At 40.8% G+C, this 18,057-nt stretch overlaps 1 protein-coding gene across 12 annotated transcripts in view; it reads left to right on the forward strand.

Moving 5' to 3' along the window:
• The window catches only part of r3hcc1l (R3H domain and coiled-coil containing 1-like), a 271,007-nt gene that overhangs the window by 80,282 nt on the left and 172,668 nt on the right, over nucleotides 1–18,057 (forward strand). For 3 of the 12 annotated variants that reach the window (XM_069900333.1, XM_069900337.1, XM_069900335.1), the window contains one exon: nucleotides 1,995–2,040. The exons of the other annotated variants lie outside the window; for them this stretch is intronic. The gene's annotated coding sequence lies outside the window, so the exon portion shown is untranslated. The remainder of the gene's footprint in view (nucleotides 1–1,994; nucleotides 2,041–18,057) is intronic. 12 annotated transcript variants of the gene reach the window in all.

Genomic DNA, 18,057 nt, shown 5'->3' on the forward strand with positions numbered 1-18,057 from the left:
CATCCTATACACACCCCTCTACTGCCTCTCCCCTCAACCTGTTCCTCCCTCTACCCGTCTCTCACCCTCTAATCACCCCTCCCCTACTCGCCCTGCCCCTCCCCTTTTACTTCTTCCCTATCCACCCCTCCTTCTACTCATCCCTCCCTCTAACTGCCCCTCACACCACCATAACTTCCCCTGCCCATTACTCCTCACCTATACCCTCTGCCCACCCCTGCTTACCCACCCACTCAGGCCCAGCGCGCTGCCGATCAGCCTTTGCGGAACAGCGGGGACCTTGCGTAGCCTGCCATGTCTGTCGCGCCGACAGGAAATCACAGGCGCTCGCCAATCCGCCGCACCGCTCGACAGGTGGGAGAAGTGACTGGTTGTGCGGGGAGCCTTCCAACTGGCTTGCCAGCTGATGACATCGACAGACTTCTCGTGTTACAATTTTGTTTTCCCCGTTCTCAAAGTTTGCAAGGTCAACCTGCAACACTCTTGCTCCCTCCGCGTCCTGTGGATCTGATGCCCGGGTGTTGTTAGGATTCCCAGCAGAAGGTTTGTGGAACTTTACCATTCTGGATTCCTTTTTGAGAATATTCTGGCCATCTTTTAAGGTGGGTGGTTTTAGGGGGGAGGGGATAGTTAGGGGGTGGGGAAGGATGTGCAATGAAGGGGGAGGATGGTGGGGGTGACATTACCAAAAAACAGCATCGGCTCTCGCTGCAGGGCGGGCCACCTCTAATATATTTTTGAAATGATCTTGCGGGCCAAATATAATTATATCGTGGGCCAAATTTGGCCCGCGGGCCAGAGTTTGACATGTGTGTCTTAGAGTATCACATTCAGTTCTGGTGGCCTCATTACAGGAAGGATATTGCTTGGAATGGAGAATATGTCTTATGAAGTAAAATTGACAAAGCTAGGATTTTTCATTTTGCAGTGACGAACAATGAGAGGTGACTATAAAAGAGGTAAAGAAGATAATGAGAGGCATAGATAGGGTGGACAGCCTGCAACCTTTTCCTTGGGGGGACAATAGCAAATACCAGAAGTCATCTGTTTAAGGTGAGTGGAGGAAATTTCAGGGAAGATTTCACACAAAGAGTGGTGGGTGCCTGGAATACATTGCCTGAGGTGGTGGTGGAGGTTGGTACATGGGGAAGTTCAAAAAACTTTTAGATGGATACAGGAATGTAAGGAAAATAGATGGTTACGGGTGTGAGGTAGGGAAGGATTAGATTATAGGTTTATGTAGGTTGGTGGAGTTCATGGGCTGAAAGGCCTGTGCTGTGCTGTAATGTTCTATGTTCTACATTGTACCTGATAGAGCAAGAAGGATTCTTCTGCAAGCAGTCTTATAGATGAGCCCCAACATTTATAAAGTAGAAGAACAAGAACATGATTACAGGGTACAGAAGTGCAATGAAAAAAAATTAATGAAAAGAAAGGGCAGAATGAGAGCACCATAGTGGGGTTCATTCAGGAGTCTAATGGCTGTGGGGAAGAAACTATCTACAAACCTGTTGCTACTTTTATAGATATTCACAGATTAAAAAATATATTCTGCATAATATAAAAGTAAGCTCTGCAACTCCTAAAGCACATGAAACTTGGCTTTGTACGTTATAAACAGCAGGAAATGCACAATACCTTCCATATTTCTTGATAAATGTAAAAAATAAGAGATGCAGTGAATCCTTGGTATTGCTGATGCCTTAAAGTGGAATAAGGTGCAGTGAAAACTTGGATGTTGTGTTCATAAATTAGACTGACTGCACTATTACCTGTGATTTTAAAGCAGAGTGAAGTTCTTTTGATTATTAGTCTAATCAATGCCACTACTGATTATTATATTGATTTATCACTGAACAGTTTAGTCTTCATTTAAAGGATGACTGCTGATGCTGATGGAAAATTGAAAATCTGGATGAAGAATTTAAAATTGTAATTACTTTTCTCTTTCTCTCTGATGCACATATGTTCATCTATTTCATATCCACGTCTAGGAGTTTCTCCCCCATCCGAGCTCCTGAAAATAAATGCAATCTACAGGTAAGCTGCTGTTCTTACCAGAACTGTTGACCTTAATATGCAGAGTTTAAGGTTGTGTGGAATCAGTTAAATCTGTGACTCCTTTGATGAACCCAGGAAATAAATCAGAAATACATTTTGTTCTATTCTGATGCAATTTCTTTCTCATCTTTTCCTGTCACAGGGACCACTTGATTGAATGCTCGTCAAATAGCAATCAGTTTAATCAATGTTTAACTCTAGGATGTGACAACTATTTCCCCACAGTTTGCAATTCATTTCTTTATTATTTATGACTCTAAACAATCTTGTGTCTCCAGAAGTTCAATTAGTAGCAAACCTTTGGATATTGCCAAAATTAGAACTTAATGCTTACACAGGCTGTCCAGAGAGACTGAACAAAACAACAGGGATATTCCACGACGTGGAAGAAACATCCACCAACAATTTCCATTGTTGTATGGATTGAAATTATCAAATAATGTGTGCGTCTGCACATTTAATTTTCCAGAATCAGTATCAGGTTTATTATCATGAACCTTCTTGTTAGTGTTGTTTTGTGGCATCAGTATTGGGCAAAATTACTATAACTTACCAGAATCACAAACTGAATTTATTGCCATAAACAAGCCACAAAATTCAGAACCATTATGTAGTGCAAACATTCATATAAACCACCTTACAACTATAAATTTTTTAAAAATGCATGAAAAGTAAGGCAGTGATTTTGGTTCATTGATTATTCAGGAATCTGATGGCAGCAGGGAAGACGCTGTCCTGGTGTTGCTGAGTGCTCATCTTTAGGCTCCTGTACCTTTTCCCCAATGGTAGCATGGCCTGGAAGATAGAGGCTGCTTTTTTTAAGACGCTGCCTCTTGTAGATGTCCTCGATAGAATGAAGTCTGGTGCCTGGGATGACAAAGGCCAAGTTAACAACCCTTTGGTGTTTTTTCTTGCCATGAGCATTGGCACCTTCGTACCAGACAATGTTGCAAACAACCAGAATGCTCTTCACGATACACCTGTAGAGATTTTTGAGAGTTTTCGGTGGCATACCGAATTTCTTCAAACTCCTCACAAATTACAGCTGCTGGTGAGCCTTCTTCATGATTGCCTCAACATGGAGGCTCCAGGACAGATCCTCAGAAATGTTGACACCCAGGAATTTGAAGTTCTTGACCTTCTTCATTACTGAGCCCTCGATGAGGACTGGGTTGTGTTTCCTTGACTTCTTCCTGAAGTCCACAATCTCCTTGGTTTTGCTAACTTGGAGCACAAGGTTGTTGGCATGACACACTCTTTCACCCTTCTGTACGCTTCCTCATTGCTCTTTGTGATTCTGCCAAAAACTGAGGTGTCAACGGCAAATTTGTAGGTACAATTCTGTAAATAGAAGATTTAAAAATAAAACATTTGGACCACAGATTTTTTCAAAGGTTTGCTTCCTGAAAAAAAATTTAGGAATTATGATAGACAACTTCAAGCTGAATACAAAAATAATTTGATTATCATGTAGGATGTATCATGTAGAAAGTTGGAGAAACATTAAATTAACTTATATTGAAATTAGCACATTTAATCGTATAATGTCGCTGACACATTGCGTTAGTTCAACTGACCTAAAAATGTTTTCCCACTGATTTTAGTTTGTACTCAGTATCTGATGCCTCTCACGTCAGTGACCAACAATTGACGTCCAGCATTGATGGATTCCCGTTGCCCTGATACTGCTTTTCCATGGTCACAATGTCCAGGTGAAACCTTTTACCATGTTCAACACTGACTGCACCAAGATCAGCAGGGAAGAAGTTCAAGTATGAATTCAGAAAATGAATTTTCAATGACATGTTGCACTTCACGGTTTTGTAAGCTTGAAGCATGTTACAAATATGACAGAAAATCAGAAAAATAGGTTATATCTAAAAAACAGTACAAAACAGCCCAAAATCCATAAAATATACCCAGAAGTGTTCAGGACGCAGAACCTTCATTGTCCAATGTAATTAGTGCAAACTATAGAAAAAAGGCAGGCAGTGTCTGCAAGTTCATTCTCCGTTTAGAAGTGAGTTGGTGTCTACAGCTTGATTGTCTGTATCCCAAATGGGAGAAGTGGAATGTTTCTGCATGTGCAGTCTAATTGTCATGGCCTGGCATTTCATGAGGAAACATCAATCCATTCAGAATCACCACAGGACACCAAATGTATCAGCAAATTTCAGTATGGTTATTTAAGCCATATTCATCATGTACTTTCAGATCTGTGTAACAGACTTTGTTCTATTCCGGTCTTTCTTCATACTGTTGTCTTTTTCATAAAGCACCCTTGCCTGGGTGCTGCTTATCCTCTTTTGGAGGGTGTCCCAGAGACCATGATTATTAAAAAAAAATCAGGTGTGTTGGAAAATGATCATACTTGCTCATTTTTTTTGGAGATAGTAACAGGCCCTTCCAGCCAATGAGCCCGTGCTGCCCTAATACACCGATTAACCTCTAAGTCCCATAAGTTTTTAAAGGGTGGGAGAAACTGGAGCATCTGAAGGAAACTCAAGCAGACCCAGAACGTACAAACTCCTTACAGACAGCACCGAATTGAACCCGGGTCACTGCTAACCTCACCGCCATTCAAAAAAACTATTTGAAATACACTATTCTACATCCACAGAGGTTTACTACCAATACTTAGCAGAGCAAAACAATTTGCTTTGTTTAAAAAGGAATCCTGTAGACTTTTCCATTTACCCTCTGGACACATCTCGAGATGGGTAAGCTAAATTGGGCAAGCGTCTATTGGTGGAGATATATTTGAATTGTTGTTCCTTGTGTGTTACTGTTTATTTTAAAACTCACTATGAATTATCAATGTAAAGAAACAAATGTGGAGGCAAGCACATGGCCATCTGTGCCAGGATCATCTCATAATGAACAGGAAGATTGGCTGTTCCTGCATTGTTGGTTGAGCGAGATGTGTAGAAACTTCTTTTGGCCTTAAAATAAGCACTAGAGATTTGTCATCTAATAGATCAAATAGGTGAGCCTGTTTTAATATCTCCAGATCTGATCGAATGTGATTGAATTTTCCTGGTGTTTTCTCTCTCTTGTATTGCTCATAAAATCTGAAAGGATGGAAAATTGCTTTTGGCATAGTTAATAACTAAACTTCCAAAATACTCGAAATGGTACCATTCAAACAAATACAAAGCAATGTATTACTTCAAAGCACTGAGTAATTGTCACAGTTCCTCCTGGAACAGGTTGTTTTTGACGCGATAGTATCATTCCATTTCTGTTGGAAACCTGCAAAATATTGCCTCAAAACTTGACCCACTTTCATAATTGTAAATACAGGCATTAAATCTTTTCTCTGCTGGTATCAAATTTGCAATAATTATCCTTGAATTATGCATTATCATTATAAGAAATCCAATAAAATATATGGATTTTTGTGGTTTGTAAAGTAGTTTTTCCCCTCATTAATACACTTTGAAAATATTACTCCTTTTAAAGCTGTGTATTCTAATATCAGAGCCTGCAGATTATATTGCTGTAATTGTATAACTTACTCTGATATTTCATCTATTCACCTGTGCAATTTTCTAATTGCTAATTTGACCACGGCCTTGTTTCTCATCAACAAATTCAACCATCTCCAATTATTGCACAAATAGGCACCTTATTGGTTTGAAGCTTCAGTAGAGATCATTAACTGGTATTCAAACATGCACTGACCAGTGCACCAACTCAACCTGGCAGATCAGTTTTCTTTTCTCCTTGGAGTGAAACACAAAAGTCGGCACAAAAGTTGGATTGTAGTTTTTACACCCGTGTGATTGTAGTAAAAACTATAATCCGTTAGCCCAAATGCCACCCCCCTCCCAGCCCTGTCTCACATCTTTCCCCCTATTCTTATGTCCCATTTCCTCCAGCTCTCTCTCACTCTCTCTTTCCCTTTCCCAACATCTCCTTTCCTCCATCTCTGCATTCACAGAGCCACCTCCTTCTCCGATCAATTCTCACCTTTCCTCTCTCCTGTCCTCCTATCCATGCCAAATTATCACCTTTTTCCTGTTGGCCTGTGTTCTTCCCCTGCCCTTTCTTCTCTCTTCCCCTCTCTCCCCCCCCCCCCCAGCCTTTTTATTCAGCGGCCTGTCTGCTTTTTACTTGTAGCTTGAAGGACTAAGACCCGAAACATTAGTTATATATCTTTGATAATGCTATTGAGTTCCTCAGGGATTTTTGTGTGTTTTCTTTTCTCCTTCCGTTGTGTGACAGCATGAAATTGTGTCCTGTGGCCCAACTCTTCTATTCCAGGAAAATTAGAATCCCCAGTGAATAAGTACTGAGGACATTGTTGAAGAGTGGGTTTTTAGGTCTTGATGGAATTCATCCAAGAGTCTTGAATAAATTGGCTAGATGCTAGAGAATGGAGAATGAGAATAGAAAATAGTAAATTTCGCTCCTGTTCAAAGCTGCTGTTAAAAACATTGAAGCAGGTTAATTAAAAAAAATATTCAAGGTGATCCAACAATCTCAATATGGCTTTGTGAAAGGGAAATCATGTTTGACCAATGCATTGAAGCTCTTTGAAGAAGGAACATGTAGATAAAAGGGATGTACTAAGATTTCTGTAAGGAATTTGATAAAGTGCTGCAATAAAGGTTAATGGCAAAATTAAAAATTGAGGTGTAGATTGGTTAGCTAACAGAAAACAATAGGTACGAAGTGAAACAGGAAAGTCTGCAGCCGATGTGATTGCGGTAAAAACACAGAAATGTTGGGGAAATTTCAGCAGGTCTCGCAGCGTCCATAGGAGATGAAGATATATAACTGATATTTTCGACGTGAGCCCTTCTTCGTATGAGTAAAAAGTAGGCACGTGTCTGAATAAAAGGCACTCTCCCTCTCTCTCTTACTTCTTTCTTTCTCTCTCTCTTGCTGTCTCTGTCTCTCTTCCCTCAGTTCTCACCTTCCCTCTCTTATCGTCCTTTCCACATCCAATGCCTGTTGGTCTGTGCTCCTCCTTTCCCAGCCCTTTTATTCAGGCCCAAAATATTGGAGAAATATCTTTACCTTCTATGGATGCTGTGAGACCTGCTGAAGTTTTTTTTTAATGACAATCATACCTACTGCAGACTTTAGTGTTTCACTCCATTTCAGGGACTTGAGCAGAAGTCCAGACTGGCACCCTGCAGGTGCTGTACATAATTTGGATGGAAGGCCCCATCCACCTCATATCTGCCAGGTCCCATCAGCTGTCATTCAAACATTAGCTGGTCATTATCACATAACAAGAGCTATGGTTTTTTTTAAACCTTCTGCATTACAAATCTACAATTCAATTGTAAAGTGGTTTGGGAAATTCTGAGGATACAAAATTTGCTCAGTAAATGCATCAGTTTTGTTTTCAATTTGTGTGTTTTAGCATTCAGTTGCAGACTGTTGAGGATTAGGTCATCTTAAGTCAGGAAATGGTGCAAGAACAAGGAGTTTGGAAGAGCAGCGATTACTTTGTCAGAAGGTGATTGTTCTGCAAAATCTGGCAATCTGTTTAAATATCTGCATTCAATACCAGAAAATGTTTTGTGATATTTGTCAAAGGATTACTATTTATTCCCAATACACCATTACTTGCAAAGTGGAAGGCAGTATATGATGGAACACTCTAATAATATTAATTTAAAGCTAAAATTTAAAAAAAAAGTAAATCCTGGAAGTACTCAAGGTTAAGCAGCATGTGTTTAAAAAAAAAAGTTTTTTTTTGAAAATTTAATTTTTCACTTGCATCAAATGTAATAAAAATGATGCAAAATAATATTTTTTTCTTTTTATCCCCCCTCCCTTCCCTTCCCCCCCAAAAAAGAAAAGAGATAAAAGAAAAAAACACCTGAATTTATTTATCATTCACTATTAATATATTCCTAACATATTATTCTATCCTGTACATATTAATTGGGAGGAGTAGGTATTATGGACTTATATGGTTTCCAAATCATATAAAAATTCTCAGGTTGATTCCTTTAATCATAAGTAATTTTTTCCAATGGTCTACAATTCTGAATTTCTGTGTTCAAAGAAGTCAAGTCGATGACCTGGCATCTGAACTAGAAAAAGTTCAAATAAGAGTTTGAGTTTGCAGTTCTTATGAAAGGTTGTTAGCCCAAAACATTGATGCTGTTTCTTTTTCTTCAGATGCTACCTGACCTCCTGAATATTCCCATCCCTCTCCTTTCCGGCAGCTACCTTTATTTTAGCTTTTTGAATTTGGCATAGCTTGATAATAAATCTGTGATTTTTAAAACTGTCCCGCATCGGACTTGTCAGCCACAAACGAGCCTGCAGCTGACGTGGACATTTACCCCTCCATAAATCTTCGTCCGCGAAGCCAAGCCAAAGAAAGACAATAAAGAATAGGCACAATCTTGCTAAACTAAGAGGTTTAGAGTGCATTTATAATATTGGACTAATTTGCAGGCATGGGAATAAAAATCTAATTTCCATACTGGAGCAATTTGTTTCATTTTCATTAGTATTTCATTATCAAGTTCTTGGTAAATCGAGTCCTCAGCACAAAGCGAACTCAACCTGGTGTACCATCAGCAGGATCTCAACCCGAACACATTATTTATTTAGTGTATAGAAATCCAGCTCACACTGGATTCAGACGCTAATCATTGACCACATACATCATGTCGTCTCAATGGCGCAACCGATTGCTCAGCGATGAAGCTCAGTGGGGCATTAAATCAAAGTTGCAGCGGGTCCAGTCTGCAGGGCCAACAGCTGCAACACCTATTCATTTCCAATAAAAAAATCAACATTCGGGAAATTAAAATATAGTTGATTAACCTGATTGCAATAATAGAATTGCTGAACCTAGTTTAAAAGAAAACAAAACTAGGGTCTCCAGTCAGGAGGTTAAGAGTTCCAGAAATTTGACTACAGAATATATGCTGATGCTTCAGTGCAGCACCCAGGCTAATGATAAAGAATATTATCAGTATGGTGCTGAGATCCAAATCCATTGTGATGAACATGTGTCCTGAAATTCATTGTTTTGCAGCAGCAGGAATGTGCAGAACAAGGCGCAAATATTGCTATAAATTACATTTGGGTAAGTACACTATTTTGGAAAATATTTAGCGCAACAGAAGAGAAAAAAAATCTGTGGTCCATTTTCCATTCAGAAATCTGATGGTACAGGGGGAAAAAACTGTTTTTGTACTGTTGTGTGTTCATCTTCAGGTTCCTGAACCTCCTTCTTGGTAGAGGTGAGAAGAGGTGGTGATGCAGGCTGCTTTCTTGAGACGCCACCTCTTGCAGGTGTCCTTTTAGAGGTAAAGAGAAAAAGCTTGTATGGACAGAACACTGTGCTCAACTACCTTTACTTAGATGATTTGGAAATGCAAAAGCTAATTATTTTGTTGATGACCCCAATAATGTACCAATACTTCTGTATTCTATCTGTAGAGAAATAATCGGCTTCCTTTCTCAGGCAGCAATGGAGTCCATGGAGGGGAGGGTTTGGATGCAGAGAGCAAAAGAACTCTTCAGCTAGCTCGAAAGGTGCTATATAAAATAAAGTCTCAAACCGTTTTAAACATGACTCCACACTTCTGATGAGATGATGATGCATTTTTCCCACACTTAATGGCATGGATGTTAATGCAAAGATTAAAAGCCTAGCCCAGTCATGACGATGTTTGACCTTGTTGTTTTTCCTGCATCCCAAAATGTTATCAGACAAAAATAAGAAAATGAGGATAGCCAATTAAAAGCTTGCAAAGCAAGGCTATAATAAGCATGTGAAAGGAACAGGGAAGTGGGAAAGAGATGCAGATTAGGGAGAGAATTCCAGACCTGATAGAGTGATCTTTAAAAAAAAAGAGGTCAGAGTGGGGAGTACAAACATCTTATAATTTTCAAGCCTTGCTTGCTTTGAAACCAAACTCATCTCAAGTGCTCAAGCCTGTGTTCAGCATTGTTCATAGCACTGGATTGAGCTGGCCGCTTCATCTTCCAAGATTTAGTGCTTTTGGAATTTGCGTTGACATAACCCTGGGTAAATTCATTGGTGCAGTTCTGCATGACCTCGTTCACTTTTGTTGAGCAGAACATTTATTTTTTAACTATTGCACAGACTCCATCCCTGTTTGCGCACATTTCCTCCAACAAGTGGAAATCCTCCTGTAGACAAAAAGTAAGATTTGTTTTTCTGTAGTCCCTTTACAACCTTGGTTTGTTCTGGCTGCTTTGCATCCTGTGAGAAAACTTCTGAATGTTAATTCCTTTGTAATTAAGGGCATGTAGTAGTAAGTCTCAGGGGAGCTGTGCCCACCTGTTTAATGTTTCAAAGGATGTAACCACAGGCAGTGGAGCACTTCTTCAGTACTACATTGGAACATCGTTACAGCTTCTATACCCTTATCTTTAGAGTTGACTTTGAATCTTCGATATTCTGAGACAAGACTATGACCAAGTGAGAAATAACAGGATTTCAGTTGGGTTTAGCAAATATGCCATGTAATTGTACTTGCGTTATAATGTAAAAATTGGAAGAAGGTGGTGAATGTAGCTCACGCAAATCTCCCTCCCCTCCACGATCTCCGTCCACACCTCCAGCTGCCCGAGAAAGGCAGCTTACGCACTGAAGGATCTATCATGCCCCAGACACACTTTCTTCTCTCTCCTTCCATCAGGGAAAAGGCTTAAGAGTAAAAGTGCACACCAAATGGCTTAATGATACTTCCTTCCCTGCAGCCATCAGGCTCCTGAATGAACCCCACAATCGTGTTGTCCTTGCTTGTGGTTAATTGATCTTTTCATTGTAATCCTGCACTCTTTAAATTGTGCTCTTTATATGGTTGTGTGAATGTTAGTGATACCTGTTAGACTGCTCACAGAACAACCCTTATCACTACTAGGTATAATGTCACAAATAAATGTAATCATATTTATTAACTGTACATTCAACTTCAGTATGCCGATTTTTATGGGATATTGATGGGTCAAACTAGTTGTTGGATCTACTATATGGTTCCCTCGCAACTGGATTTAAAGCTCCATAAAGTTCCACAGCAGAGTAATTCGTTGCACCGCTGAGGCTACTTGATATACGTGTCAATAATTACTGTTTGAATCCAGTGTGAACTACGCTTCTGCATTAAGCTATAGGCTGAGATCCTGCTTCTGCCACATCCAGTGGACATTTCATCCCCTTCAGCACAGCCACGAAATGTGCAAGTGCTATCTTATTTCAATTTTTATGGCTGGTCTTTGTACTCAACACTCGCCTTCTCCTGGCTTTGTGCCTCTCACGAGAAGAACATAATTTATTCCTTTCTCCCTCGTGAGCAATTGAGTCACTGGGCTTATACTTGCTGAAATTCAGAAAAATGAAAGGGGATCTTATAAGGGACAGATAATATAGAGGCAGGAAAATTATTTCCATCTGGTGAGGCTAGAACTAGGGAACATGGCCTCATGATTCAGGGGAATAGATTAGGACAGAGATGAGGAGGAACTGCTTCTCCCAGAGAGTGGTGAATCTGTGGAATCCTCTGCCCAAGGAAGCAGTAGAGGTTTTGAATCTTAGAATCTTGAATTGAGACAGATACATTTTTGCCCAGTTGGGAAATTAAGGGTTATGGGGAAGAACCAGATATGTGGAGCTAAATCCATGGCCAGATCAACCATTATATGTTGAATGGCAGAGCAGGTTCGACAGGCCAGATGGCCATCTGCTGCTTCTATTTCTTATGTTCTAACTTTCCTTTTTAACAATTGTACAGTTGAGTTCAACTGCTTGGAAAATGTCCTGCATTCTCACCCCTCTCAGGACAAAGAATTAACTTCTAAATCATTTACTGAATACAGTAAAACCCTTGGTATCCAGCACCTATGGGGATTGGTAGCTGCTGGATAAATGTGTTTTCCTGTTGCTTAAAACTTACTCATACAATGCCTAACTAATACACCTGTATTAAGAATAAATGGTTTAAAAGACAAAAATACTACACTGTACTTACACTGAACAAACTTCACTTGGATGAATATATAGTATTTTACTTTATTTTCAGTCCCATTCTTTGAAAATGTTTAACCGTCGCCACATCTGCAGGTTCCACAGAGCTGCCTGAAAGGTGAACCATAACAAGATAGATAATTAACCCCCCCCCCCACACCCAAAGTTTACAGATAATACCTCTGACCGGGGCAATTCTTACGAAGCAGGGATAAGGAGACACTTTAAAAGAGTCAATCCAAAGGAGAGTGCCATCAACCAGCTCTTCATCCTGGTGACACCATTGTTTTTTACATAACATTATTCAACTAACTTCTACAAGCAAAGCACGACCAAGGCATTTCACTGGTTGAGTATTTGCTCCCATCTTCACCAAAGGTTGATGTATTTCTTGAGAGAACATTTACCTTTACAAATTTAAACTTGCGCATTTTTATTATTTATTTTAATTTATTTTATTTTCCTTTTTTTTGCCAGTTGCTTGAGGTTTTTTGCATCCACATGAACTCTTATATAATGAACATGCAGCAGTACATCTTCCCTCTTTCCCCACCCACTCAGCACCCAACTTCACCATCTCCCAACCAGAGGTTATCCCTCTGATCAGAAGGAAACTTTTGGGTGATGAATTTAGTGTTCAATCAGTTTAAATTTCTGAAAAGCAAAAAAAGACAATCTGCTGGAAGAACTCAGTGGGTCGAGCAGCTTCTGTGAGGGGGGTGGAGTGGGAAGGAACTGTGTTTGGGTCAAAACCCTTCAATTAAAATTTGTCAATCCATCCCAGGGTTACCATTAACCAAACCTTGACCAGTTCAGCTACATAAACACTGTGGCTCCAAGGATGTATACTCTGCAGCTTGTCTGGATGGATGCAGTCTCAACAATGCTCAAAAATCTCAGCATCATCCATAATAATCTGCATAATAATCCACCATTAAGTTTCAGTTACTTCTCCAATGCAAGGTTTGCGCCATTTACAAAATCCATGCCACAGCTACTCTGAAAGCATTTCCTGAACCCACTAAGTTTACTAACCGGGCAGCTGGCATCAGGAACCCCACCTTCCAGTTTCTCCTCTGAGTTTCCCACCATTCTCAAAGTTCAGATTTATTGTCAGAGTATATACAGCATCGAGTCCACGCTGCTGAAGATCCAGCTGCGCTGGATGGGTCACTGCTCCAGAATGGAGGACCATCGCCTTCCCAAGATCGTGTTATATGGCGAGCTCTCCACTGGCCACCGTGACAGAGGTGCACCAAAGAAAAGGTACAAGGACTGCCTAAAGAAATCTCTTGGTGCCTGCCACATTGACCACCGCCAGTGGGCTGATAACGCCTCAAACCGTGCATCTTGGCGCCTCACAGTTTGGCGGGCAGCAACCTCCTTTGAAGAAGACCGCAGAGCCCACCTCACTGACAAAGGAAAAAGGAGGAAAAACCCAACACCCAACCCCAACCAACCAATTTTCCCCTGCAACCGCTGCAACCGTGTCTGCCTGTCCCGCATCGGACTTGTCAGCCAGAAACGAGCCTGCAGCTGACGAGGACTTTTTACCCCCTCCATAAATCTTCGTCCGCGAAGCCAAGCCAAAGAAAAAAAATATACATGACATCACATACAATCCTGAGATTCTTCCTGTGGGCAAGACAGAATTTCTACATATTACAAGTAGTAGGGCAAAAAACTGTATAGTATTCAAGAAAAGATACAAAAACAAAAGAGAAATGTAACAAAGAAAGAAATGTAAAAAAACTGACTGCAACACAGAAAAAAATCATTAATAAATAACGCGCAAAGCAAGCATCCTTAAATGAGTCTCGAATTGAATTTGTTGTTTAGGTGTCTGATCGTGAGAGGTACCAGCTGGTGGTGCATGAGAACAGAGTGTGTGCTGGGTGGTATGGATTCTTCAGGATTGCTGCAGCTCTCCGACAGCAGTGTTCCATGTAGATTTCCTTGATAGTGGGAGAGTTCTGCCTGTGATGTCTGGGCTGTCTCCAATATCTTTTGCAGTGCATTTTGTTCAGGGGTATTGATACCCCCATATCAGGCTGCGATGCAGCTGGTCAACACACTTTCCATCAGACATCTGTAGAAATTTGTCAAAATTTTCAGTCTCATACCAAACCTCCACAAGCTTCTGAGGAAGTAGATGTGCTGATGTGTGTTGTTCACGATGATATTAGTGTGTTGGCTTCAGGATAGAGACTCTCAGGTATTTAAATTTGCTCACTCTCTCCACCTCTGATTCCAATGATTACCGGATCGTACATCTCTGGTTTCTCCTTCCTATAGTCCACGATCAGCTCCTATATGCTCATCACCCCTTTTTATGCAACCCACTACCGTGGTATAGTCAGCGAATTTGTCGGTGTTGTTCTCACAAGACACACAGTCATAAATGTAAAGTGAAAAGAGAAGGGGTCAAAGTACGCAGCCCTGTAGAGATTTTGTCTTGGAAGTATGTCGCTATTCCTTCATTCTTACTCCTATTATCATAGAGCTCCACGCCTTAACATTATGGTAACTCCTTCATTCGAAGGACTGCAGCCAAGCAAAGGGGTGGCTCATTAAGATTGCTTGAGAAAGGGATGGGCAATAACTGCTAGCCTTGTCAGTGGTGTAAACTTCCTGAACAATTAAAAAGATGTTGCCATTCATCTGCATCCATTGAACACCATTGCTCTCATAAAGACCAGCTGCCTTCAAAGAAAATTGCCTGGAAAATGCTTTAAACAACGTAATATTTATTAACGAAAGGAGAAGGAAATGAAAAGAATTGACTCAGTGGAATTTCTTGTTTATTTTTATTGAATGACAACATTGTTTGACTGGTTTAATGTAACCTAGATTTTGTACTTTAAATGGACGGGGGTGGGGGGAGGTAGGGAGGGTGGGATGGGAGGAGGGGGGGGTGGAGAAAATGGCACTGTATATATTTGAAAAGGAAAAAGTATGTATCATGGTTAATGTGGTTTATGGTGTGAAAAATAAAAAATTTAAAAAATAAAAAAAAAGAGCATTAAAGAGCACTTTGGGTAAAAAAAAAACAACGTAATATTTTAGATTTTGTGTGATTCATTCAACTTTCAACTTAATAATCCATCCCAATTTTGCAATTCCCTTCACTAATGCAAAGAAAAATAAACTTGAGCAAAGCTTGTTCAATACTGCTGATGTGACGTATTACTTAGGAGAGAGCTCAAATATATTTTGTTAGCAGTGTGTCAATGAGAAATAGTTTTTGTGGAATCAGGTATCTGAGACTGTCACCATGGGAAGATTTTTTTAAATATTTCCCCTCCTGTATTGCCCTCTAATGAAACTTGGATCAATAACTGGTTTCGCAAGGTTGTGGCAGCCAATGTATCAAGTCTGATCGTTGCTCCTAGTGTTACACTTTCTGCCTGTTGTCCAATTATAGCTATGTAATTCCGGTACATTGACAAGAAACAAGGCTTCAGAAAAAAAATGAAATGAGGTTTTGTTGTGAGCGACACAAAGTGAATCCATTGCTCATTTAATCAATAATCATTATTGTTTTGTAGTATATAAATATGGCTGTCAAGCAATGTCTGTGGTTAACTGTGATACTAGTTTTATTTCTTGTGCTTTTAAATAAATCAAAAGTACAAATTTACTGAATCCTGGAACAGTAGGTTTGTGGTAAATATTTTCAGATTTTTAATCTTTTTTTCTTAGATCTGTTTGTGGGGTGGTGGAACCTAAGCTTCTATTGGATGTAGCCCTTGTCCCACATGCCATCCTTCACATTGAATTGTTAACAGAGCTGGGTGCAGCCCATCTCTGGTGAACGTCTGTAAACAAGCCTGCACTACAGCCCAGGGTCGCACTTTAATAGGAGCAGGCATTCCAGCTCCTCCATCCTGCCCTATCATTCAATGGGAACACAACTGATCCTACTCATTCAGTGGCTGAGCATTGCACATGTTTGAGATGGAGCATCTGCACAAAACATTCTCTTTAACCTGCACCTGAATGGCTAAATTGGAGCATTCTACAGCCCACCTTTCTAATTTTAATCAAAATTATTCTAGGTTAATTCAAATTCTCTTTAAACTTTACATTTGCTATTTTTCTCCTATTCAGGTAATATATTTTGTCTATTCCCTCTACCTGTCTCTCAAACTTCTGTCCGACACCCTATCACCTTTTGGCCCTCCCCAGCTTCTTTCCCCCTTTGTGTACAAATATGACCCACTTTGTGCCTTACCCTTGATAAAGGGTCTCATCCCGAAATGTTGGCTGATCATGGATGCTGCCTGACCCACTGGGTCTCTCCAGCAGCTCCCTGTGCAATATATTCTGTTTTGTTTGCAGTGTTGTGTAATTTCTTGTCATGCATATATGCAGTTTGTATTGAAATAGCCTCCAAGTTTATCTCCAAGGGTGCATTGCCAAGAATATCTGACGAGTATTAACTGACCATTTGCTAATATTAATGTGTTCGCAAGGAAGCTTTGCAATACAGAAACACAAAGACTGCAAACAATGAGACGCTGGAGGATTTCAACAGGCCAGGCAGCATCTATGGGTAGGAATTGTCAGTCAGCATTTCAGGTTGGGATCCTTAATCGAGACCAGTGTGAGAAGGGAGGATGCCAAATACATTGGGGCGGGGAGAAACTTAGGAGGGGCAAAGAGATGATAGAGCAGACATTCTCAACCTTTTTTTTTGCTCTGGCCCCCTTAGATTCTGCTCAAAGTTTATGAGCAACCCTCCCTGTGAAGCAGTCAAGTTTAGTTGGTTTCTTCCATACTTCTCTCCTACCAACTAGGTTAAAAAAAAATTATGATTTCAGTCAGTGTCTCCCCACCCTCCTTAAATGTGCTCTGGCCCCCATTGAGGATGGCTTTAATATAGAACAATGGACTAAAGATGGGAGATTTAGAGAGGCAAGGGAGGTCCACCTTACAGTAGCCTCTCCCTCCTACCTGCCTCTCCTGTCTTCTGTCCAACCTTATCACCTTTTTAGCCTCTCCCCAGCTTCTTCACCCACCCCTCCCTTTTCCCTTGATACACTTGATATCATCTCTTTCTACTTAATATTGTTACATCTGGGACCCTCTTGCTTTTCAAGAATCATTACTAGAGACACAACTTACTGGTACCTTCCCATGGATGATTACAAATGGCCCATGCTCTCCAGGGAGCCCCTTCCTAACTTTCAGAAATTCAGCAACTCTGAGAACAATGGTCCATTTGCAAAACTAAAGCATTGCTATTTGACTATAGGAATTAACATAAACTGCTAGCAAGTCAATACACATTTCTTCTTTGGCTTGGCTTCGCGGATGAAGATTTATGGAGGGGGTAAAAAGTCCACGTCAGCTGCAGGCTCGTTTGTGGCTGACAAGTCCGATGCGGGACAGGCAGACACGGTTGCAGCGGTTGCAGGGGAAAATTGGTTGGTTGGGGTTGGGTGTTGGGTTTTTCCTCCTTTTTCCTTTGTCAGTGAGGTGGGCTCTGCGGTCTTCTTCAAAGGAGGTTGCTGCCCGCCAAACTGTGAGGCGCCAAGATGCACGGTTTGAGGCGATATCAGCCCACTGGCGGTGGTCAATGTGGCAGGCACCAAGAGATTTCTTTAGGCAGTCCTTGTACCTTTTCTTTGGTGCACCTCTGTTACGGTGGCCAGTGGAGAGCTCGCCATATAATACGATCTTGGGAAGACGATGGTCCTCCATTCTGGAGACGTGACCCACCCAGCGCAGCTGGATCTTCAGCAGTGTGGACTCGATGCTGTCGACCTCTGCCGTCTCGAGTACTTCGACGTTAGGGATGAAAGCGCTCCAATGAATGTTGAGGATGGAGCGGAGACAACGCTGGTCCTACACACAACCGACATATATACATAGCGATCCAAAATAAGGTGGTTCGATTAGCGTAGAGGTTATTTCAATGCTGTAACAGTGCCAGCGACCCAGGTTCGAATCTGGTACAGTCTGTAAGGTGTTTTTAAGTTCTCCCTGTGTCTGCATAGGTTTCCTCTGGGTGCTCC

The sequence above is a fragment of the Narcine bancroftii genome, chromosome 10 (genome assembly GCF_036971445.1).
Source record: "Narcine bancroftii isolate sNarBan1 chromosome 10, sNarBan1.hap1, whole genome shotgun sequence".
In the NCBI taxonomy this organism is placed as follows: Eukaryota; Metazoa; Chordata; class Chondrichthyes; order Torpediniformes; family Narcinidae; genus Narcine; species Narcine bancroftii.